Consider the following 25,462-nt stretch of genomic DNA (forward strand, 5'->3'; position numbering starts at 1 on the left):
CCACTGTTTGATTTACTGCATCGTTTCTCAGTACGATAAGGTGTACGTTTGTCCTCACAAGCCACTTCGTTATGATGCTGCACCTTATTATTTACCTGCACTGTGCTTTCCCTGTCGCTGTTACACTTTATTCTGCACTCTGTTGTTGCTTTACCTTGTGCGATCTCAATGCACTGTGTAATGATTTCATCTCCATGGACAGTATGACCGAGAAGGTTTTCACTGTATCTCGGTACATGTGTCTAAAATATAACAGTTTAAATTCCCATCGCGGCCGCAGTAGGGAGCCCCGGCCTCCCTTCAGCGCAGCGTTTCCCAGCTGCCAATGAAAAACAACAGAAACAAATCTGCTGGATCACTGGCCGCCAGCCTGTCGGTTAACAGCCGGACGCGCTCACCGGTGCGCCGCAGAGACAACTTTTGTGGAAAGTAGGAATAAATGGTTCAATTCGGTGTTGTAGAACGTGACCGACAATCGCTGCTGGGCTGGACCCGGTTTTTCACAATCTACATGACTGGTTTGCATCAGAGAGTCAAACAGAAAATGCTGGAAGTACACCGTAGTCAGAACTCGAAACTGCTCGAGGAAATCCCAATGGATTCCGGAGCATTGCGAAACAATTCAGCCACGACTACACACTCCCACTGATTTCCCTTCTGGCATTTATCCAAACGGAAGAAGTGCTGCGCCTGCCCGTTCACCTCCTCCCTCACAACATTCAGAGTCCCAAACAGTCCTTCCAGGTGAGGAAACACTTCAGCTGTGAGTTTCTCTGGGCCATATACTGTATCGGGTGCTCCCAATACGGCCTCATCTACAACTGCAAGACGCAAGATAGTTTGGGGAAACATTTTGTCGAACAACTTTGCTGCGTCCGCAACGAGTAGGATTTCCCAATGGTTAACCATTTTAATTCCGCTGCCCATTCCCATTCTGACATGTTGGTCCATGAATTCCTCTACTGACACGATGAAGCCACGCTCGGGTTGGAGGAGCAACACTTCATATTCCGTCTGGGTAACCCTCAATCTGATAGAATGTACATCGATTTCTCTAACCCGCTAATCTCTCCATTCTCCTCTTTGCTTTAATTTTCTATTCCGGATTCCCTCTTGCGTCTTCCTTTCCCCGCATGTTTACCGCCTCTCTCTAGTCAACCCGCCCCTCCAAACTGATTTCTGCCTTTCATCTCGTTTCCTTTTCCACCAATCACCGCCCAGCCTCACAAATATTCCCCTTTACCCAGCATATCTAACTTCCATCTTAACCTGGCTTCTCCTATGGCCCCCAGTTTTCCATACTGCACTGTCCCCAACATATCTACATCTTGTTCTCAACTGGCTCAACCTATCACCTCCTAGTTTTCAATCTCCCCTTTCCCCATCATATCTACCCTCCTTCCTCACCTGTCACCTCCAGTTTTCAATCTCCCCTTCCCCCATCATATCTACCCTCCTTCCTCACCTGTCACCTCCCAGTTTTCAGTCTCCCCTTCCCCCATCATATCTACCCTCCTTCCTCACCTGTCACCTTCCAGTTTTCAGTCTCCCCTTCCCCCATCATATCTACCCTCCTTCCTCACCTGTCACCTCCCAGTTTTCAATCTCCCCTTTCCCCATCATATCTACCCTCCTTCCTCACCTGTCACCTCCCAGTTTTCAATCTCCCCTTTCCCCAACATATCTACCCTCCTTCCTCACCTGTCACCTCCCAGTTTTCAATCTCCCCTTTCCCCATCATATCTACCCTCCTTCACCTGTCACCTCCCAGTTTTCAATCTCCCCTTTCCCCAACATATCCACCCTCCTTCCTCACCTGACACCTCCCAGTTTTCAATACTCCCCTTTCCTCATCATATCTACCCTCCTTCCTCACCTGGCTTCACCTATCACTTTGTAGCGTGAACCCCTTCTCTTCCCCGACTTTCTTATTCTGGCTTCTTCCCACTTCCTTTCCAGTACTGATGAAGGAACATGATTTTTTATTCCTCTCCATAGATGCTGACTGACCTGCTGAGATGCCCCAGTGTTTTGTATGCGTTACTCTGATTCTTGTGCCAAAAAATACCCATCATTGATCGCCGCCCACCTGGTTTTTGATTCCTTCCTCCCCCCTCCTTTCATTGCCATAGACTGCTGTCCTGGGCATTCCCCACAGTTTTGTTGTTCATATAACAGAAACAAAAGTCCCGATGATAACAGTCACAGTCACTCACTTGGTCTCACCAGATCCGCGGCTTTTCTTCTGCCTGATCACATTCGCCCACTTTATCTGAAACTGAAAAATAATTTATTTTCTCTTTCCCAGTGGTGACGAATGGGGCTCCGCCTGAAACATTATCTGTTTCCCTTTGTACTAATCTGACCGACCCGTGAACTTCGCAGTGGAGCAGCAAGTCGCCGCTTTATTTAACTTGCACGTTGATGTGAACAAGAAACGAAACGTCCCTGCTCCTGGGTTCACAAAACGACCAGGAGAGTCGCAGTGAGATCCGTGAGGCAGTACCAGCGACCGGCCACTGGAGGGAACCGAGGGTCCGGGTCCTGTGTAGCAGCGCAGAACATTTCAGAGTTCAAAGTAAATTCAGTGTCAAAGCACAAATATGCTACCATTAGATGCATATTCTCGAGAGGATTCACAGTAAGTGCAAAGAAACAAAATATAATCAATGAAAGAGTACACACAAGACGGACAATCAATGCAGAAAACATGACAGACTGCGAAAATACAAAAACGTAAAATAATAATCAAATAAAGTTAACTAATGGAGCAGCAACCCTCCATGGAAAACATCCCCATGATCTGAGCAGACAGGGTGTGAAGGAGACGTGGAACGCTCGGGTCAGAATTGGAGACCTCTTCCCAGAAACAGAGGGGTTCGTTGTGGCATTACAGGGCCAGGTGTTTAACACAAATGTTACAAATCCATAATAAAAGCCTAACAAATTAAAGTCGATAATTGCAGAAAATGACAAGAGACACCAGAAACAATCCAACACATTACAGGATGGAGCAGCAGTTTAACTCAATCTGATTACTTACACAGGGACAGTCAATTGGCAAACATCATTCACCAAAATCATGCTTTAAAATGCAAACTCATAGTAAGGTATGGTGTCTTTTATAAGTACAAACCTGTTCTAGATTAGGGTCAGAGTCGTACAATTATTTTATGACTGATCCATTACAGGACAATCCATAATAACCGTCTGCATATATAATATTACTGGATTAAAAGGCAATAACAACGTACATAATCGATATAGCCATTGCAAACACACATAACGTACACCAATTAACAAGTGAAAAGCACCAGAACTATGCTGAATTGAAAGAAGAAACTGAAAGACGATCGAGCATGAGCAGGGTATATATTGTCCTAATGGTAATATCAACAACTATCATCTCAAAGTCACTACACAATAGCATTAAACAGTTAGGCCAGCAAAGCAATATTTCTGTAAATCTGCTGAAAACCACTATACTATACACCAGTAGAATGGTCCGAAGTCCGGAGTTATTGAAGAATGAGTGTGCTTCAGCACCCCCGTACTTCAGGCTAGCGTGAGCTGAGAAAGTAATAATAATAACAACAAAGCAAAAATGTCTCTAGGACGAAATGTCTAGTTTGAAAGTGAGTTGTGGAAACAGTCAGTGTTGGTGTGAGTGAAGTTCAGTGAATTGATCCTTCTGGTTCAAGTGGCGATAACAAATTTAAACATGAAATACATTGGTGCCCTGTAAGAGTTTCTGTTGGTTTGATCGTCCATGTACAATATATTAAGTTTATGTCAACATGAATGTAAGCAAGACAGGTCCTGGTAGTGCTCTGTTTTCTATGTGTTTTTTTTTTAATGACTGTATTAGGAACACACGGAGCGTACAGCGAAGGCCACTGGATCAACAGCGTCCCTGAATAGACTGGAACCACCAGCATTTCGGATACAGTGCCGAACGCGCTGATGGATTGCGTCGTAGAGCCCACCTGAATAAAAGCGGAACACATGGGCACTTCTTGGTTTTGGAGGCGGCGAACACAGATCGGTGTTTCGACTGGCTTTTTACAATCTGCATCCGTGAGAGGAATCAAGGCGTCTAAACCGATATAAACACGTAGTCGGCAGGATTCGAACCTGCGCGGGGAAACCCCAATGGATTTCTAGTCCATCGCCTTAACCACTCGGCCACGACTACAAGTTCTTCACAGCTGGATTCAAATCCCGGAGTCAGATAAACAGGGTTGATCCTGAACTAAAAGCGGGGATTGCTGGAAATATTCAGCAGATCTGTTAGCGGCTGTGAACAAAGAAACCGAATTCACGTTCAGCTCAATGACCTTTCACCAGGAAATCAGTCACTGAATTGGATGGAATCTCAGTCAGAGCAGAGCAGGATCGGAAGATGTAGAATCCTCGTAGGGGATTAAGAAACTCCTCTGCTAAGACGACCCTGATGGGAGTATTTTATAGGTTTTCGGATTGTAGCCACGGATCTGGTCTACAATTTACAGCGGGAGACAGAAAAAAAATGTAAGAAAGGTCAGATTACGTCAGGGGGAGTATTTCAAAAAAGCATATAGATGGAAAATCAAGTTGATGAATGCGTGAAATGCCTCCGAGATATCTGTTTGGTGGAGCCTACTGGGGAATAAACAATTCAGCACTGGGTGTTGTGTAATTTTTTGGACTACGTTGCTTTTAAGTTGCCTCTAACTTGACTGCAGTCTGGACAGCTGTTGTGAACAAGCCAAGGTAGATAATCCATCAATGGATTAAACACACAGTAGTAATTAAAATACGCTGCTGTTCAGAAGCGATTGGTGCTGGAATTCTGCTAATGAGTGGCCTCAGAATGGTCGAAGGCTCCACTTAAGGTTGCATGTAGTACGAAGTGTGGAAAGGAAATGAGGCTAATGTATGTTGGTATTTGCTTGGTGTGGTGAATAATACTCATCGCATTGATACTTCAAGCATATCTGACAAGAAGGGAACTCTAAGTTAAAGTTTTTTTTTGGTTTTTAATGTTTTAAAAATGTTATTCAACTATGGGATCTGTTATCCAAGACTATTAAATATTATGTGGGTTTAGTTAATGACGTTTTGCAGAATCCATCCCTTTTGGAATAAAGTTTGGAACTGAGGTTTAAATGGATATGTTTTACTTCCCCTGTTATTATTGCTTTGCTCTTTGTTCTGATGGTTACACAAGGTATTCCCCCGGTGTTTTTTTAAGGCCAATTTTAATAAGTTCAGTGTTTGAAAAGCACATGCCATTCTAAAATTCCTTTTTGTTGATTTCGTTTAATTTCTTATAGCTATGTCGTATTTTAAAATAATTAGTTCCTGTTAAATTCCTTGATATATGCTATGAAATTAGTTACGTTATCATGTTTCTTCACGCTTTTGTTATGACATTATTTTTAAATCCTTACCGGTATTTTTTGATATAGTCATGAATTCTGCTTTTCCTTTTGTGCTATATTTACTGAGACATAAACAGTAATGTGATCCCCAGAATTCTCCTAAAATCGGAAAGGAGGAGATGTTGGCCACGGAAGATTTCAAATATGTAACATAACATAGAACTCGAATGGCTCAAGGACAGTGGAAGCAGACAGAACAAGTGTCTTTGTACCAGACATGTATTTGGAAGTGAATATGTAATTTTGTCGAACCGTTTTACATCTTCCATTTTATGAGGTGAAAATTTTGGTATTTTAAAGTAAACACAACGTTGCTTCAGGTAAATTGCGGATTAAGAAATCTTTTCCAGATTAGAAGTTAATTGTGAGGTGTTTTTGATATAATATAACATGCAAATGTGTGAATGTTGGGGTCAGTGCCTGCCTGGAGTGATTAAAACTGTCACAATGGGAGGGGGGCGTAGATAGCGGACCCAACAGGAAGACACAGACACTGAAGTACAAGGAAAAGGACTTGACTAGGGCAGGAACGTGACAGGATGCAAACGAGCACGAACAAGAACACAGACTTGGGTTAGGACATGGACAAGACAGGGAACCCGGACAAGGAACTATGCACTAGGAGCCTGGGCTTGGGCTCCGAGCCAGAGACTGGACAAGGACCCAGAACCTGAGTCTGGACTAGGGCTCGGGCCCTAGAACCAGGCAAGGACAGGACAGGACAGGACGTGGCTGGGGTCTGGCGTCTTGGCTCTTGAGGCCGGCCGGCGTCTTGGCTCTTGAGGCCGGCGGAGGCTGATAACTCGAAGGCTGAAACTCGGAGACAGACTGGGAACTGTACATCAACATACAGCCGGGACTTATACTTCGAAAAGCCGGGACACATATTTAACACGACACTAACATGAGACAGGACAGTACATAGACAGAGAGCCGGGACTTATCCTTCGACAAGCGCGAACTCAACTTCATCTGCACACCAAGGTGGGACAGGTCCATCTGTCGGGTAACGGCAGAACTGCCGGACTTACCCAACAGAGGCAAAGACAAGACAAGACAGATCTCCCCGCAGGCAACGGAAGAAACGGCCTGACTTACCCCCACGGAGGCGAGGACAAGACAAGACAGATCTCCCCGCAGGTAACGGAAGAAACGGCCTGACTTACCCCCACGGAGGCGAGGACAAGAAGAGATAAACACCGAAGAACTGCAGAAAGTTCCACCTCTGCATCGGGGTTCCTCCGAGTCGCAATTCGGCCAGGAACCTCAGCTGGCTACAGAAACAACCGGATCCGTACATAGCTCGGAGTGGCTGGCAGCCACTCAGCCGGCCCTGGAAACAGCCGAATCCATATCGCAAAGACAGCTCCGACTACCGACAGCAAGGCTCCATGAAGAGATAGTTCTCCAACGCGGCCTAAAGATGGGAAATGGCCACTCTAGCCTTCCACAGGCAGGCTGCTCCCAGGGGATCATGACAAGACAAACCAGCAGCCCGCACTCAACCCCAAGGCTACTTATATTCTAAGCCACAAGATGGGAAACAGGTGCCTATGATTAACTCAATCAAAACAAGGGATAGTTGGAAGACCGGGAGTCCTGAGTCTACGGACTGGACTGTGAAACGGAATGCAGACTTCACGGACCGGACCATGACACAAACTGGTTCCTGAAGGGAACAAACAGCCGTAAGTTACCGATTCACGCTTGCTGAGAAGAGGGCAATAAATGGATGCTGACCTGGAGCAGAGTCAACAAACAGGAGAATTCAAGCCAATCAGATGGCCTACAGTCAATGACACTGGAATGGGATAACTGAACTGGAAAATATGAATATAAAAGTGGAAACTTCGAATGTGCTAGCAGCGATAACTCTTTCCAGAAACCCACCATCGCAAGGAAGAACTCCCAAGTCGGTGACTGGGAGAAGAAAGGATGCATCACTTGGCCAACTGAGATGCCCCAGTTTGGTGATATAGATGAGAAAATTAGTCTGAGTGAGTATTGGCACAGCGGGAACAGCAGAATTCCTGTTCTAAGTTGTTGGCCCGGTGTCGACACAGTTACGTTGTTGTTTATGCAGAGACAATAAAGTGGGAGTTTTGATTACAGTATTTACAAGTTACAGAGTGAATTTCCTAACCAAGTTCGATAGGACTATCGATGGACTGGAACAAAAATACTCTTCCAGATGCACTTCAAAAATTCCATTTCTTATCTTGCACAAAAAATGATCTGGTTAATTTTGGAGAAGTTGAAATGTCTGATTGCTGTAACCCTATCTACAAAATGACATTTCTTTGTGATTTGCCAGCAGATCTGTTCCTCAGAATTTTACCAGCTATGAAGAGAATTACAGTATAATCCCAGCAATGTGGTTGTTGGTGGTTATTTTATTTATTCCTAAACTCAACTCATACTTACATATTCATCGGCTTTTCTAAAGAACATGGACAATCAGAATTGTCTTTCCCATTTGCTGATGCGTGAGGCCGGCGCCATTTTATAGGAATAAAACCTGCTGCAGAGTGAGGATTGATCCGACAGAGAGCGGCTCGGGATCTGGTGGAATCACATGGCGCATGGGAGCCGCTTCACTCCTCAAAACTCCTGCAACATGGAGCGACAGTGGTATAGGGATGAGCACAGCTGCCTTTCAAGCAGCTCACCCGGGTTCGATTCCTGGCGATTGCCGTGAGTTGTACCTGTTTTTCAGCACTTATCACATAAACGTCTCGGCCTGGAATCACTCAGCCACATCACTTCCTTCTCTATGAAATGACATTTCTGCCCGTCGTTCTTCTGCCATTTTAGACCAGTTTTTCTCTTTCCTATTTGTCTTACCGTCATCCTGTATTGGTGTCGCCCTATCAGAGATGTCCCCCGTTTCACTTCCCACCCAACTTCTCACCTTCTTTGACACAGAAATCTATCTTCTTCTCTCATCATTTCTAATTAAGTGTCAAGATCAGAAAGCGTAATCCCGTTTCATCACTCACAAATGTTTCTTGAGGTGATGAGTGTTTCCAGCATTTTCTGTTCAATCTGTTCAATACCAGACACAGCTTCATGCAGCGGAGAACCGGATGTGTTGGACAAACGCTGAGCACAGCAGGAATTGTCGTTTTACCCGCGACGTTCTCAATAAATCTCAGAAAGTGATGAAGTGAGTGGACGGAAATTTCAGTTAGAAGTACAAGTTTTTCTTTTTTAAGTTAAATGTGTGTTGTGTACACAGGTGAAGTGACGGCGATTTGCGGTAAAAAAAAATTCTGTTGAAGAATAGCAGACGATGGTTTCGATGTGTCGGCCTCTGCATAACGGGCCCAGCACATTCCCGCTGCGCTATACTGCTGATAGGTAAATATCTCTGTTCTTCTCCTGTCTTTCTATTTGTTAATTTTGACGCTTTACCCCGATTATCTATTGTTTTGTTTGTTGGATTATATTCCCTGTCTAATTTCCCTCGTGTCTCTCTCACGCTTTTACCTTCCTCCCCGTCCTCCTTTCCCTGTTCATCAGTTCCTGCCCCGTCCGGTTATTATCCGGTCTCTGTGCTCCGACCCAGCCGGATATCTCGACCCGACATTTCAGCAACGGATCTGATTTTCATTATCATTCTGGCCCTATTCCTACGGCCCTGCAGTCAGACACACTGGCTATCTCCCTCTGTGTCTCCTTGCCTTCCTTCTCTCTGTCAGCGGGCTATTATTTAGGCTATAAACACAGGCGCTGGAAATCCCAAACACTGAATGCCGGAGCAAATCACCAGGTCAGACAGCATCTCTGGGGAGCAGTAAACAGTCGATGTTTCGTGCGAGATGCCGCCTGGCCCGCTGAATTTCTCCTCCATTTGTGTATGCTATTTCGGTCAGTCTCCGACATAACGAGCAGCGACCGCAGTCTGAGTTGCAGCGGAGAATACACGCACACTCCGGGATTTATTTAGTCCAGTCCCGAGTCTCGTTCACCTCCCCATCCGACCATATGATCGAATGAAGGTCAGAATTCCGTCAGTTTTCAATAGTCCGCAAATCTCTGGGTCTGAATGTGAAAGTGAGCTGCTGTCAGCAGTCCTCTCTCCCCTCTGTAGAGTCCTGCCGTCGGATGTCTTGCGATTCTCGTACCAGACGGTTTAGCAAGTGGTTAGAGCTCGCTCAATGATGCTCCTGTGAAATAAAAACAGATTGAAGAGGGGTTGGGGAGGTCTCACTGAAGCCAGGAAGTGGACACACCGGTGCGCTTTCTTGCTGTTCTTTGTGGCGTTCAGAGCGCTGGTTTGGTGGTCCACTCTCTCTCTCTCTGGAGGAGCCGTTTATTTGCAGTAATGAGCGGTCCCCTGGCCTAATGAATCATCTCTTTAGTCTTGTCCACGTTGAGACTCAACGCATCACCTGACGATTGGGTTTGAGTTTTGCAATGTTCAAAATTCAATGCTCACTAGCGTGGAGATGCCGGGGATTGAACCCGGGACATCATACATGCAAAGCATGCGCTCTTCCACTGAGCTACATCCCCACTTAAAATGCAGAAGTGTTCAGGTCCAAACCTTCCTGCATATCACAACTGAGCAGTGCGACACAGATAATGTCTGATGGCCACAGTCATTCGGCCCCGAGTCTGCTGCCCATCCAGTGCGATCATACTTAATCCTTGTTCAGTTCTCTTCTTAAACACCATGATATTTTTTGTGGAATGAAACCAATTAGACTCCAGCAGAATGATCACGAAAAAGGAAACACGTACCACATTCTGAAGAATAATTTCAATCTCGCTGTTCTGTCTATTGAATGGTTTCCTTGTGAAAAAAGATGGACGCTTGACCTCACAATCCACCCCGTTATGACACTCCACCTTATTGTTTACCCGCAGTGTGCTTTCTCTGTCGCTGTTCCACTTTATTCTGCATTTTATTATTGATTTACCTTGTTCTCTCTCAAGGAACTGTGTAATGATGCGATGTCTATGAATAGTATGAAAGAGAAGCGTTTGTCACATATTGTATCTAGGTATGGCAGCAGAAAGGGAGCACGGACACAGAACACGGACACTAAACACGACGACACAAAGAGACAATTCCAAACTCAACGATAGATAGTTTCTTCCCTTGGCGCGGCAATGCTCCGGTCTCACTCCAGCGGTTGAACTTGATGGGGATACTGACGAGGATGCAGGCGAAGGTTCCAGGCAGGCAGGGAAGGGAACAGTCCAGCAAACAATCCCTGGTTTGCAGAGGTATTTATGTGACAGACCGAAATGAGAATCGCCCCTGCTATTTCTGCACTAACCTTCAACAGGGACAAAGGGGTACCTTACGAGGCCATGAAGTATTTACACCCCAATTTGCCCCCTCTTTTGCAATCAGAGTATTGCCCATAACCTCACTAATGTTTTACCTTAGTTATGTAGATCGTGCGTCCGTTTCCTGAGAAAATTAAAGTAATACAATATTCTTTTACGTTCTCCCTAATCTCCTTTGGTTCCATTTACAGATGACCACGCTGACCATCGTGAAGGCCAATGTTGTTTCCTCGCTATCCTTTTGCTCTTAATATATCTGTAGAATCCCTTGGGATTCTCCTTCCAGTTAACTGCCAAAGCAAACTTATACTTTCCTTTCCTCTCCTAATTTTCCCTTTAAGTGTTGTTTGCATTCTTTGCATGATTAAAGCATCATGCGTCCCTCGTCCCTGGTCTATCAAGGTGCACACTCGTGTCCCAGTCTATCGAAGAGGGCGAAATCCTCAAAATTGTCAAAATATGTAAGCACATCATTCTCATTCCACCGCTGGCTATTGATGTCACTTTCTGCAGAAAGAAGGAGCAAGTCGTTGTTCTCCATGGCCAGAGACACCGTATCTGTATCCGTATCACACAACCGAGTTAATCATGGGGCGATACATTCCCCAGTCTTTTGAACAATTTTGTCCCACTTATCCACCTATTCCTCGCCTCGGCGCCCCAGTCACTTTGTGTCGTCCCGTCGCCTCCCATAACTGAACAGGCTGACGCGCTTGGGAAGCGGATTCATCTGTGCCGGATGGACTTCTTTGCAGAGATATGAAAGAGGTAGCTGAATAGATGGTGCATCTTTTCAAGAATCACTAGATTCAGAAATGTTTCTGGAAAGTGGAAAATTGAAACTCTCTCTCCACCTTTCGAAGAATGGAAGGGGGCAACAACCATATGGCCTGATTTCAGTGTTTAACATGATGTTGGAGTCCATTATTAAGCATTATTTTACAAATAAATTATTTTCTTGTCAACTGATTTCTCAATAAGGAGAAAATTCAGACATTAGGTATAAATGAAGTTAGGTGTCCTTGTGCAGGATTCCCCAAATGCTGACTTGCAGCTTGAGTTGGGAGTAAAGAGGTAAATACAATGTTCGCATTCAGTTTGAGAGGACACAGGTACAGTGTAATCTCATTTTAGAAAGGCAGAGACGAGTCACGATCACGTGATGCGTGGATTTATTCAAGAGGTAACAAGTAGGCATGGTGCAGGGTTTATCAGTAAATTTGAGTATGTTTCACAAAACAGGCAGGTCAAAAACATGTGTACACATTAGTCTCTGTACAGTGTGAGAGTGTGGGTTTCATTTCGTACCTGTCAATCTCTGGTGTAGGTGAGACTGGGGGTTCATTCTGTACCTGTCAGTCTCTGGTGCAAATGAGACTGGGGGTTCATTCTGTACCTGTCATTCTCTGGTACAGTGTGAGAGTGTGGGATTCATTCTGTATCAGTCAGTCTCTGGTACATTGTGAGAGTGTGGAGTTCATTTTGAACCCGTCAGTCTCTGGTACAGTGTGGGAGTGTGGGGTTCATTCTGTACCTGTCAGTCTCTGGTACAATGTGAGAGTGTGGGCTTCACTCTGTACCTCTCACTGTCTGGTACAGTGTTAGAGTGTGGGGTTCATTCTGTACCTGTCAGTCTCTGGTACAGTGTGAGTGTGTGGGATTCATTCTGTACCCGTCAGTCTCTGGTACAGTGTGAGTGTGTGGGGTTCATTCCGTACCTGTCAGTCTCTGGTACAGTGTAAGAGTGTGGGCTTCATTCTGTATCCATCAGTCTCTGGCACAAACTGAGAGCGTGGGGGTTCAATCTGTAACTGTCAGTTTCTGGTATAGTGCAGAGGTTTAGTGCACAGTTTACCTCGAAGTAATGTTAATTCAGTTTCATCACTGCAGTTGATAAATTTGTTTAAATCTTCTTTGAACAATTGGACACAATGATCCGCATGAATACAGTATCTCGGAATCAATGCTATCAGTCAATAACAGCATCAGACACAGGAGCAGTGTTATGTGACTGGGCCCATGGAGTCTGCTCCTCCATTCGATCGTGGCTGATTTATTATCCCTCCCAACCCTATTCTCCTGCCGTCTTTCCATAATGTGTGACACTCTTAATATTTAAGAACTTACCTACGTCCGCTTTAAATAGACCCAGTAACTTTACCACCAGAGCCGTCCGTTTTTAATATACAAATTACTTGGCTTCCTCAGCAATGAATGCCACAGATTCCTGTCTTCTATTTCCGTAGATAATGCATTCCGTTCGGTGCAGTCCCCTGCCACAATCCTGTCCCAGAGAATAAAGCTGTGGGTCTGCGCCAATCTTTTCACCTCCTGCCCAACAGCCTGAAACAGCATCCGCATCTCACCAAATGGATTTATCTCCCTAAGGTACAAAGTTGAAAGATTAAACGAAATTTATTACCGAAGTATATACTCGTAACCACATGAGCATCCACCGTAAATACAATGAAACACAATAGAATCAATGAAAGACCGCACTCAAGAAAGACAGCAAACGAGCAATGTGCAAAAGACTATAAACTATGCAAATACAATAAAGAACAAACGAAATATTAATAATAAATAAATAATCAATAAATGTTGAGAACATGAAAAGACTTGAAAGTGAGTTTATGGGTTGTGGGTACTGTTCAGTGTTGGGTAAATGAAGCTATCCATTCTTCTTCAGGAGTCTGATGGTTGCGGGGTGATGGACATGTTGATGTGTTACCTCCTTCCTGATGGAGCTGTGTGAAGAGAGTATGACCTGCATGGCCGCGGCCCTCTATTCCGTGTAGATGCGCTCAGCGGTGGGGAGGGGCATAACTGTGCTGGACTGGACTCTATCCATTACGCTTTCTGGGCTTTTCCATACAAGGACACTGGCGGTTCCATGTCAGGTCCTCTTGCCACCAGTCAATATAATCTCCACCGCACATCTGTTGAAGTCTGTCAAATGTTTAGATGACATGCAGAGCACTGCCGTGCCTCCTTTGTAACAGGAGGTATGTGCCGGGCCCAGGAGAGAGAATCTGAAATGATAACACTGAGGAAGTTATATTTCCCCCTTCATCCTTCCCTCGCTGCTGCTCCCTCGTCCCTCACCATCCGCACTGCGCTCTCACTTGGTTTTTGGCATAGATTCCCTTCTCACTTCTTTCATTTAATTTCGTGAGCTGAGTTTGTCAACTCACTCCTATAACGCTGCTTCAGTGACAGCTCAACTACCTAAAAAAAAATTCCACTGGTTCTTACGTTGTTGTCTTCCACAGCACCGTCTCTTCAAAGGCATAACACGCTGCCAGGAGGTTATGACCGTCGCGTGTTTATTGATGTCCGCATGCAACGAATATTTAGACAGGTCCTCTGAGGTATTTCCAGACCTTTTTTTTTACATCCCTCTGTTTTGTCACATTTAGACTTTCAGTTTTCCAGCGTAAATGTGCGTGTGTGTGTGTGTGTGTGTGTGTGTGTGTGTGTGTGTGTGTGTGTGTGTGTGTTTGCGCGCGCGCGCCTCTGGTGTGTGTGTGTGTGTATGTTTGTCTCTGTGTGTGTTGTTTGTGTGGGTGTGAGATTCACCAGCAGATATAATTTCAATTTAATACTTGGGAACTCATTCCCAGACCAGAGAAACAACTCATATCAAGAGTCTGCCTCTGGGAGGGAAAGGGTCAGTTTCGTAAATCAAAAAAGGTACTTTAATTACATTTTCTGTGGCTGGTTTTGGTATGTGTTAATAGCTTTTATTGAATTAATCAATCCGAATTTTATTTTTACAACATAAGAACATTTCTCAGAATATCTACTTAAAAAGCAGAGAAGATGGCTGCACGACGCAGCACGCAGTGGCCACTCCGGAATGAATATCTGTAATCTGTCAAGCAGGGTGCCGTGCACAATCCTGATTTGATGGAGGCGGACGTGAGAAATACAGAGGAACATCTGGTGAAACTTCTGACATGTCTGTTTCGCTGCCGCTCGACTGTGCGATCCAGAATCTCCAGAGGAGAAGGCCCCGAATCCTCAGCGTTGCCTGTTGCTTGGCGGCTGGGGCCAGGGTCGAAGCTCTCGGCAGAGATGGTGCCCGGTGCTCGGTGTCGGAGGCTCGAAGTTTTTGGACGGACTCAGAATCGGCTGTAATCGAATGCTTCCAGGATGCTGCATCGGCAAGCTTGCGGCGCTGGAGGTTCATGGCAGGTAGAGATTTTCATCCTTCTACCATCTGCGTGAGATGATGGGGCTATCGGGACTCTGAGACATTTTTTTTTTACCGTGCCCATGGCCTGCTCTGTATCAAATTACGGTATTGCTTTGCACTGTTGTAACTATACATGTATGTTATAATTATGCGTCTTTTTGTCAGTTTTGGTCTTGGTCTGCCTTGTATTTCTGTGATATCATACTGGAGGAACATTGTATCATTTCTTAATGCAGGCATTACTAAATGACAATAAGCGAGGACGGAGTATCCTCATAATCTAATCTAATCAAAGATTTGGGGAGATGTTATGAGGAAGCAGATTCAGCGGTTTGCCAAGTGAGATAGAAGACACGGATCAACACACACAAAATGCTGGAGGAACAGGCAGCATCTATGGAAAAGAGAACAGTCGACGTTTCAGGCCGATATCCTTCAGCAGGACTGGAGCAATAAAAAGATGAGTGGTAGAATTAAAATGTAGGGAAAGGAAAGGATGAAGCCAAGTGAGTGCTGAAACCGGGAGGGGCTGGGCAGAGCAAACAGTTGGGAAGTTGTTTTGGGAAAGAGATACAGGACTGGAAAAGAGGGAGTCTGATAGGAGAGGACAGAAGGCCATGGAAGAAAGGAAACGGAGGAGGAGCACCAGGGGAGGCGATGGACAGGCAAGGAATTCAACCCCCGGCATCTCCAGGTTGGTGACTGTGAATTAAAAAAAATCGGTGGGAAATCCCACATGTTGAAATTCCGAGCAACACACACAAAATGCCGGAGTAACTCAGCAGGCCAGGGGATAAGCAATTGCCTGCCTGTCTTCAGACCGTCCCACGTGGAGAGTTAAAACCCGACCCTTACTGTTTCAGTTACAAAGATGTGGTGGTGAAATGGAAAACCCGCCCCGCGTGGCAGGGAGGTGCGAAGCATCAGCGATACTCCACATCTCCCCATCTGTCACTGACTGGTGCGGCCGTGATGGTCTGAACATGACAGCAACAGGTAATCCCGGTGGAGGAGTTGCTGCGTTTGAGGTGAGTGCTTGCAGTACATCAACGTCGCGAGTTCCGCTCACAAGGTGAACTGCGGGTTCAACACTGAAGGGACTCCGACATTCATTCAATCATCAGGACAGGATTAGGAAGTTAATGGCACCTCGGCTGAAAACGTCCTATTTATTAAAAATGAGCTTACCAGTGGGATGAATTGTCCGTCTAGACAATTAAGTGAAGTAAAACACATTTCGCGGGTGAAATATCGGGAACGAGGTGCAAGACGGGATAGAACACAAAAGGCACGGAGATAGTAACCGGGTGGGCCAGAAAGTGGGGAAACAAGAAAGAAAGGTGGAGAAAAAGAGAAAGAGGAAAAACAGGGAATGAACAAAAGAAATGAAGTACGTTTGAGTTTGTATACGAGAAAGAGACGGAATGGACCCAGACATATACTGGCACAGACCCAGACCATGACATGTACAGACACAGGCATATACAGACAGAGAACCAGACCCAGACATTTACAGACACAGGCATATACAGACAGAGAACCAGACCCAGACATTTACAGACACAGGCATAAACACATACATACATTCACACAAAACATCGCGCAACATTCACAGTTGTACAATTCTTAATAATCCCTGTAGCAGAGTGGCGCAGCGGAAGCGTGCTGGGCCCATAACCCAGAGGTCGATGGATCGAAACCATCCTCTGTTGGCGGCAGCAGATATTCATCCTGATGTTTTGAAACACCAATGTGTCACATCATACATCTAGAGAGGAAACCGCATTTCAATTGAAATTCTTCATTTATTCGTACTTGTTTAATTCTTGTCTCTGTGGCGCAATCGGTGAGCGCGTTCGGCTGTTAACCGAAAGGTTGGTGGTTCGAGCCCACCCAGGGACGCTAGTATTCCGGTATTTTTTTCTCTCTCTCTTGTAACCGAGAAAATGTTCAGCAGCATCTATGGAATAAAGTACACAGTCAGTGTTTCAGGCCGAAACCCTTCTTCAAGATCATGAAGCAGCCTAGCCTACTGAGTTATTTTGTGTGTGTTCCAGCCTTTTGTGTGTGTTGCTTGGATTTCCAGCATCTGCTGCACATTTTCTCGTTTGTGATTCGACTAGTGCACGACGAAATCTCTTCCATGGAATTGGATTGGATTGAATTGACTTTAGTAATTACGTCCTTCACATACATGAGGAGTAAACATATTTACGTTACGTCTCCGTTTAAATGTGCAATGTGCAATTTATAGTAAATATGTAGTAGATATTACTATATTTATTACAGTCAATATGACAGAAATATGATTCTATCAGCTTGAATTAATCAGTCTGATGGTCTGGTGGAAGAAGCTGTCCCGGAGCCTGTTGGTCCTGGCTTTTATGCTGCGGTACTGTTTCCCGGATGGTAGCAGCAGAAACAGTTTGAGATTCGGGTCACTCGGATCCTCAACAATCCTTCGGACCATTTTTACAAACCTGTCTCTGTAAATGTCCTGAATAGTGGGAGGTTCACATCTACAGATGCGCTGGGCTGTCCGCACCACTCTCTGCAGAGTCCTGCGATTGAGGGAAGTACAGTTCCCATACCAGGCAGTGATGCAGCCAGTCAGGGTGCTCTCAATTCTGTGCCTGTAGAAAGTCCTTAGGATTTGGGGACCCATACCAAATTTCTTCAACCGTCTGGGGTGAAAGAGGCGCTGCTGTGCCTTTTTCACCACGCAGCCGGTATTTATAGACTCGTGAGATCCTCGCTGATGTGTATGCCGAGAACCTTTCAACCTCTCAACCCCAGATCCATTGATGTCGATAGGGCTGCGTACTCTGAAGAAGTTTGAATCTTCCCTTCGACGGGAGTTAGTGAAACCCTCTCTCACTGCTCCCCCTTTGTGATCTCAGCTCTTGTTTTTCTGCTGTGTTTCATTACCAGCTGGGAAACTCTGCGCTGTCCGGAGGCCGGCGCTCGCTACTGCTGCCGCAACGGGCTCAGGGGGAATTGAATCTGTTCTACGAGTTTCAGTCACATACTGTACCGTAATACAGTTAAAAGCTTCTCATTCTCACTGTTCAGAGAGATCAAACGATTACACACTGTATTGGGAGAGAACAAGGTGAAGCAATAACAAAATGCAGAATAAAGTGTAACAGCGACAGAGAAAGCACGGCGCAGGTAAATAATAAGGTGCAGCTTCGTACCGAGGTGGATTGTGAGGTCAAACGTCCATCCTACCTTATGGGAAACCATTCAATAGACACAACAGTGGGACTGAAACTATCCCTGAGACTGTGACGCGTGCTTTCAAGCTTTTGTATTTTCTGCCGGATGAAAGAGGGAACGAGAGAATATCTGGGGCAGGTCATGTCTTTGGTCAGGAAAATGTATGTTCGATTTGACCAGAAAGTGTGTGTTTCCTACAGCGGAGTCCGTGGAACTAACCGACTTCCCTGGTCTAATGCTGTTTTTCTCATTCAGTTTGGGGTCCTCGATCATCCTGCATGAGGGACCACCACCATCGTACATGAGGAATTCATCAGATCCATTAGAGTGAATTTCAGTCAGAACAAACTGCTCAGGAATTAGAGTTCTGCGTTCATGGTGCTTGGCGAGGATTTTTTTTTTAGCCTGAAAGTGTACAACCTGCAATGGCCGGGAATGGAAACCGTGTCAACTGCTTGGGAAGCAGCTATGCTCACCACTATACCACCATCTCCACATGATGCAAACCAGACTCAGTGACTGAATGGTCTCTGGTGCTATCAGATTCTGTAACTCGATTCTCAGTGTCTGAGCTGTTTTCTGAAGGATCATTCCTCACTCTGTTGCAGTTCCTATTCCGACCAGTAGGTGTCGCGACGTTCCGACAGACCGGAGAAACACAGCACCTGGGATCCGACTGAAGGGAGAATCGACCCGAGAGATTCGAAGGGCTACAAATGGTTTCCTGCTTCACGTATCAGTAAAAGGGAAACAAATCCTGATTATAAATATCCGTTCAAACAACACGCAGTTAGACGTTAATGGGATCCCCTCCCTTGCCCAGTCCTTGAACACAGTAAGTGACTGAATCGCTAATGAATCCTGAGACCCGTCCAGTCACGAAGTGAGGAGCGGATGGGTAAAATGCACCAGCTCTACACTCAGCAAATAAACATCAGAGTGACTCTATGAGTTCTCCTACACACTGACATCCGTGTGATAGGTTCCATACTCTTGTTTATTCCTCGCTAGTTCAGTGGTTAGTATCCCCGCCTGTCACGCGGGAGACCAAGGTTCATTTCGCCAACGAGGAGACCGTTTTCCTGCTTCAAATGAAGACGGGATTATAATATGGGACAATCTAGTGTACAAATAGCCCAAAACTGGAGTGTTTCCCGAGAACAAGGGACATTCATCATTTTGTTTTCACTTTTCCCTCACGACGTCTGTATCTCAAGGCCGTTTGACTTTACACTCAATGACCGAATCCGTCACTCCGAAACATTATACAGAGACTGCTGCCGTGAGATATGAACTCCCGCACTTTCCCAGCACTCGTGCCGACTCTCTCAGTTTGTCTGGTTGACTGTGTGGAGAAGACAGGCAAAGGAACAGCTGAAACACTTTGGAGAGAACGATGCCATGGAATGTGTAACGCCGGGTTTAAAGCCACCCTGCCCCTCCCGCAACACTGGACCCGCTGAACAGACGTTCAGAAAATGAACTTGGGGGCGGGGAAGGTAGGATTGATTTTGTGACGTCATTACAACACGTGACCATTCGTTTCGTTGCTCCGCCCCTAGACCTGATTGACAGCAAAATACCTGAAAACGGTGCGAGTTGCTGATTGGCTCAGTAGCGTTGGTGGCGCTGGCTGTGAATGTGCGGGGATGATGGGAAATAAAGTAAGTTCAGGTTGGGGGTGGGGGGGCGAAGAGTGTCTGGAAAAGGAACCGGAAATAAAGGATCCGGGTGAGTGCGGTAAGAGGTTGGAATGAAGTTGGATCTAGATCTGTAAAACAGAAAAAGGAAAACAATATTGCAATCATTTCAAGAGATTTGAGAGGATACTTAAAAAAGGAAAGAAGACTTCGAGGTACTGTTTAAATTTTACCCGAAACAGATTTATTTTACCAATCCCATTAAATTAACTGCAGCAATACACAAAATGCTGGAGGAATTCAACAGCATCTATAGAAAAGAGTTCAGTCGACATTTCAGACCGAGACCATTCATCAGTCCTCAGTTCCTCCGGCATTTCATTTGTGTAGCTTGGATTTTCAGCATCTGCACGTTTTCTCAATTGAAATTAACTAAATTTGATAACTATTTTAGGGAATATAGATTGTGCTCAAACCTTAAGGGGAGGTGATGTGCTAATCGTTAAGATAAGGAACTGTGAGAAGGCATTACATTTGAAGACTTTATTTGGTTAAAAAAGGATGGTATCTGTGTTGCCTAATGAAAATACAGGTATCGGGGTGTTAGGACAGGTGTTCTGGTGGAGATTTCGATAAAGAGATTAAGAATGTAAATAGATTACAAGTGCAAACACGAGGATATCTGCAGATACTGCAAATTCAAGCAACACACACACAAAAGTGCTGGTGAACGCAGCAGGTCAGGCAGCGTCTATAGAAACAGTTGCAGTCGACGATTCGGACCGAGACCCTTCGTCAGGACTCGCCCGAAACGTCGACTGTACCCCTTCCTATAGATGCTGCCTGGCCTGCTGCGTTCACCAGCATTTTTTGTGTGTGTTGCAGAGATTACAAGTAGTTTGAAATGGAGAAAACATGGACAGTTTAACTGCATTGATATATTTTGATGAGGTGAAGCTTTCAAGTAAAGTTAGTCTGGGGTATGTTAGTTATAATGCACGAGCGCATATTCCACCTCCGCTTAGATGTCACAATGTCAGAGATTTGGGCATGTTGTGGCAGTGTCTCCTGGAAAACTAAGGTGTAGTTAGTGTTGTGGGAAACTTAATATGAAGATTATGAAGGTGTAAAGTTTGACTGGTGTAATTGTAGAGGAGAACATAGTGCAGTCTAGTCATAGTCATAGTCATACTTCATTGATCCCGAGGGAAATTGGTTTTCATTACAGTTGCAGCATAAATAATAAATAGTAATAGAACCATAAATAGTTTAATAGTAATATGTAAATTATGCCAGTAAGTTATGAAATAAGTCCAGGACAAGCCTATTGGCTCAGGGTGTCTGACCCTCCATGGGAGGAGTTGTAAAGTTTGATGGCCACAGGCAGGAATTACTTCCTATGATGCTCAGTGTTGCATCTCGGTGGAATGAGTCTCTGGCTGAATGTACTCCTGTGCCCACCCAGTACATTATGTAGTGGATGGGAGACATTGTCCAAGATGGCATGCAACTTAGACAGCATCCTCCTTTCAGACACCACCGTGAGAGAGTCCAGTTCCATCCCCACAACATCACTGGTGTTACAAATGAGTTTGTTGATTCTGTTGGTGTCTGCTACCCTCAGCCTGCTGCCCCAGCACACAACAACAAACATGATAGCACTGGCCACCACAGACTTGTAGAACATCCTCAGCATCATCTGGCAGATGTTAAACGACCTCAGTCTTCTCAGGAAATAGAGATGGCTCTGTCCCTTCTTGTAGACAGCCTCAGTGTTCTTTGACCAGTCCAGTTTATTGTCAATTCGTATCCCTAGGTATTTGTAATCCTCCACCATGTCCACACTGACCCCCTGGATGGAAACAGGGGTCACCGGTACCTTAGCTCTCCTCAGGTCTACCACCAGCTCCTTTGTCTTTTTCACATTAAGCGGCAGATAATTCAGCTCACACCATGTTACAAGGATGTGAAGTACAGTACTTAAGAAAGCAGCTGGTTGAACAGGTTAAAGTACAGTTAGGTGTGTCTTAAACAGAGGCCTTGCAACACAGTTAAACCAAATGTTGATCAAGTATAACCAGTCAGATAGAATATGAAGTCAGCGGCTATGTGTCACATCACAGGTCCATTAATAAAGATACTTTACTAGTCAATGAAATGAAGTTTGTGATGTTTATAAAAGATGTGGTGAATTGTACTGTTCAGTCATCTAGACATACTAAGAAAATTAAAATTATTGTGAAAGCTGCTGAAAGGTATCTAGGTATAACTGGTGTTTCATGGGAAACTGTAAAAGAAGCTCTGATGGATGGGGTATCTGTATTTCAGTCTCTTTGTGCAGGTACAGAATGGGATTAAGAATATTGCAGTGGAATGAGAGAAATTTGATGGTCAAGACATTAGGAAGTTTATTTCTGATTCATCACATCGGCCCAATATGAAACCGGGCTGTTACGGCATTTCCTCTACAGGAAATTATATTGTAAAATGGCATGATAGGTTAGGTGATAGAGGGGGTGTTGTTGCATGTTTAATATGGGAAGGGGCAGGACACAGAGTTGTGGATGTGAATGAAGTGTATGAGGTGTTTGTAGCAGAAGCATTTGATTCAACAGGTAGGGGTACTAAAGTGGTAAAACTCTTGTGGAGTGCTTTTGATTGATTTGTTGGAAAGCATATGTCACTCTAGATCACTAAGGGTTGTATGGTTGGGGAATTTTGTGCACAGTTCACTGTGGGGTCATTCATGGAACTGTTTGATTGTAGAAGAATGTTTAGGTATTTCCAATCTTGTGTGCTTTAATGATGGGAGGGGTATGAAATGTAATGTTTCTAATCATCTGAAAACTGCTGTAAATTTAACTCCTGTTTCAAACATTCTGGCTGGAGTGACTGAATGAGATGTTATGGGTGAGGAGACAATGGGGAGTGATTATTTTCCTATATTTATAAGCTTTGGTTTGGAGTTATATAGGGGGCAGGAGACTGTTTTTAGGAGGTGGAATTTTGATGAAGCAAACTGGGAGAATGTTGAGGATGATAGGGGTTTCTGCAATGAATGGTTATGTCACATTATTCATCAAACTGCGGTGGAAGTGATGCCTGTTAAAAATGACATTAATAGGAGGAAGACTGCACCTTGGTGGATGGGGGAGTGTGCAGAGGGAATTAGGGAGAGAAATAAGGTGTTTGGGAGAGTTGAGAATTATCACTCTCTGAGGGACCTTATTAAGTATGAAAGGGTACAAGCTGTGGTGAGGAAAGTGGTGAAGGTTGTGAAAGAGATTTACTGGAGGTCATCTTGTGATAGTATTGAACAGGATACCAAACTTGGAGGTGTTTGGGGAATGATTCAGAAAATCAGGGTGTGGGGTTCATCGAGTTAATAACATTCCAGTATTGATTCAAGAAGGTAATTGTTAGAACATAGAACAGTACAGCACAGTACGGGCCCTTCGGCCCACAATGTTGTGCCGACCTTCAAACCCTGCCTTCTATTTAACTCCCCACCTTAAATTCCTCCATATACCTGTCTAGTAGTCCCTTAAACCTCACTAGTGTATCTGCCTCCACCACTGACTCAGGCAGTGCATTCCACGCACCAACCACTCTCTGAGTAAAAAACCTTCCTCTAATATCCCCCTTGAACTTCCCACCCCTCACCTTAAAGCCATGTCCTCTTGTATTGAGCAGTGGTGCCCTGGGGAAGTGGCGCTGGCTATCCACTCAATCTATTCCTCTTATTATCTTGTACACCTCCATCATGTCTCCTGTCATCCTCCTTCTCTCCAAAGAGTAAAGCCCTAGCTCCCTTAATCTCTGATCATAATGCATACTCTCTAAACCAGGCAGCATCCTGGTAAATCTCCTCTGTACCCTTTCCAATGCTTCCGCATCCTTCCTATAGTGAGGCAACCAGAACTGGACACAGTACTCCAAGTGTGGCCTAACCAGTGTTATATAGAGCTGCATCATTACATCGTGACTCTTAAACTCTATCCCTCGACTTATGAAAGCTAACACCCCATATGCTTTCTTAACTACCCTATCCACCTGTGAGGCAACTTTCAGGGAATCTGTGGACATGTACCCCCAGATCCCTCTGCTCCTCCATGCTACCAAGCATCCTGGCATTTACTTTGTACTCTGCCTTGGAGTTTGTCCTTCCCAAGTGTACCACCTCCCACTTCTCAGGCTTGAACTCCATCTGCCACTTCTCAGCCCACTTTTGCATCCTACCAATGTCTCTCTGCAATCTTTGACAATCCTCTACACTACCTACTACACCACCAACATTTGTGTCATCTGCAAACTTGCCAACCCACCCTTCTACCCCCACATCCAGGTCGTCAATGAAAATCAGGAAAAGCAGAGGTCCCAGAACAGATCCTTGTGGGACACCACTAGTCACGATCCTCCAATCTGAATGAACTCCCTCTACTGAAATAGAGAAGGTTGAGTTACTGGCTTGGTCATTTGCTGCAAGTCACAATCAAGATAATTTAAGTGAAGAGCCTAAATGATGTCGAGATGAGGTTTTAAGTGAATACACTGATGTGTTGAAAGCCAGCTGTAACAATGATAGTATTAGTTACGTAGAGTGTATTTGTGTGAATGTAAGAAAGCTATTAACAGTGCAAGTCAGATGGCTGTAGGAAAGGATGATATATGTTATTGTATGTTTAAACATATAGCTTACAACTCTTGAGATAATATTAACAATTTGGAATCATATTTGGAGTTTAGACCATATTTCCTCCTTATAGAAAATGGTAGTACCTGTTCCGAAACCTGGAAATCCCCACAGGATCCTTCTAGTTATAGACCAATATCATTAACATCCCATCTCATTTCGGTAAACTTACAGAACATATGGTAATAGAGTTGTTGAATTATATTTTGGAAAAGAGAGGTGATGGAGCATTTTATCAGCGTGGATTTTGGAACTGTAGAATGACATTGGATTCAGTTTTATGTTTGGAAGATGATATTGGGAAAGCACTTGTAAATAAAGAAGTTGTAATTGCAGTATTTTTGTACTGAAAAAACGTATCGTATGTTATGAAAGGATTAAATTATAGAAATGTGGAGTGAGAAGAAGGCTACATTATTTTTTTCTGAGTTTTTTATTTGTATGCTCCAGGCAGTTAAGGATATGTAAGGTATATTTGGGATTCTATATGCTGGAGAATGGGACCCCATAAGACAGTATTTGTAGCCCTTTATTGTTTAATATTATGATTAGTGATTTTTTTTCTGAGATAGGTAATGGGGTGGGGAAATGACTTTTTGCAGATGATGCAGATTTATGGATCAGAGGTAGAAAATTCAATTGAATTGTATATAGAATGTGATTAGTGATTAATAAAGTCAAACAGTGGGAATATAGATGGGGTTTTAAGCTTTCAGTAGCTAAAATACATTTTGTGTTTTACTAAGATGATCAATATACCTCTTTATTGATCCATAACATCCTCAATAGCAATTGATCTGAAATTATATGTTCAAACTCTTGAATAAGTGTCAGTGGTAAGATTTTATGGCATGTGGCTGGATTATAAGCCGACATGGAAGCACCAAATAGGTAAAATAATTGATAAATGTAAAGTAGCACCGAATATTCTGGGGTGTTTGTGTACATATTGTTGGGGCACTACTGGCCCATCACTGTGACTCTGTAA

General features: G+C 44.4%; 3 non-coding genes across 3 annotated transcripts; 1 reads left to right on the forward strand and 2 right to left on the reverse strand.

Annotated features, from left to right (window-relative positions):
- Positions 1-4,113: 4,113 nt before the first annotated feature.
- On the reverse strand, positions 4,114-4,195 carry trnas-aga (transfer RNA serine (anticodon AGA)). Its single transcript has one exon. It is a non-coding gene; the product is annotated as a tRNA-Ser (tRNA).
- A 5,674-nt stretch (positions 4,196-9,869) lies between these two features.
- On the reverse strand, positions 9,870-9,941 carry trnaa-ugc (transfer RNA alanine (anticodon UGC)). The gene has a single exon. It is a non-coding gene; the product is annotated as a tRNA-Ala (tRNA).
- A 6,809-nt stretch (positions 9,942-16,750) lies between these two features.
- On the forward strand, positions 16,751-16,824 carry trnan-guu (transfer RNA asparagine (anticodon GUU)). The gene has a single exon. It is a non-coding gene; the product is annotated as a tRNA-Asn (tRNA).
- Positions 16,825-25,462: the final 8,638 nt, after the last annotated feature.

Source organism: Mobula birostris, chromosome 28 (genome assembly GCF_030028105.1).
Source record: "Mobula birostris isolate sMobBir1 chromosome 28, sMobBir1.hap1, whole genome shotgun sequence".
In the NCBI taxonomy this organism is placed as follows: domain Eukaryota; kingdom Metazoa; phylum Chordata; class Chondrichthyes; order Myliobatiformes; family Myliobatidae; genus Mobula; species Mobula birostris.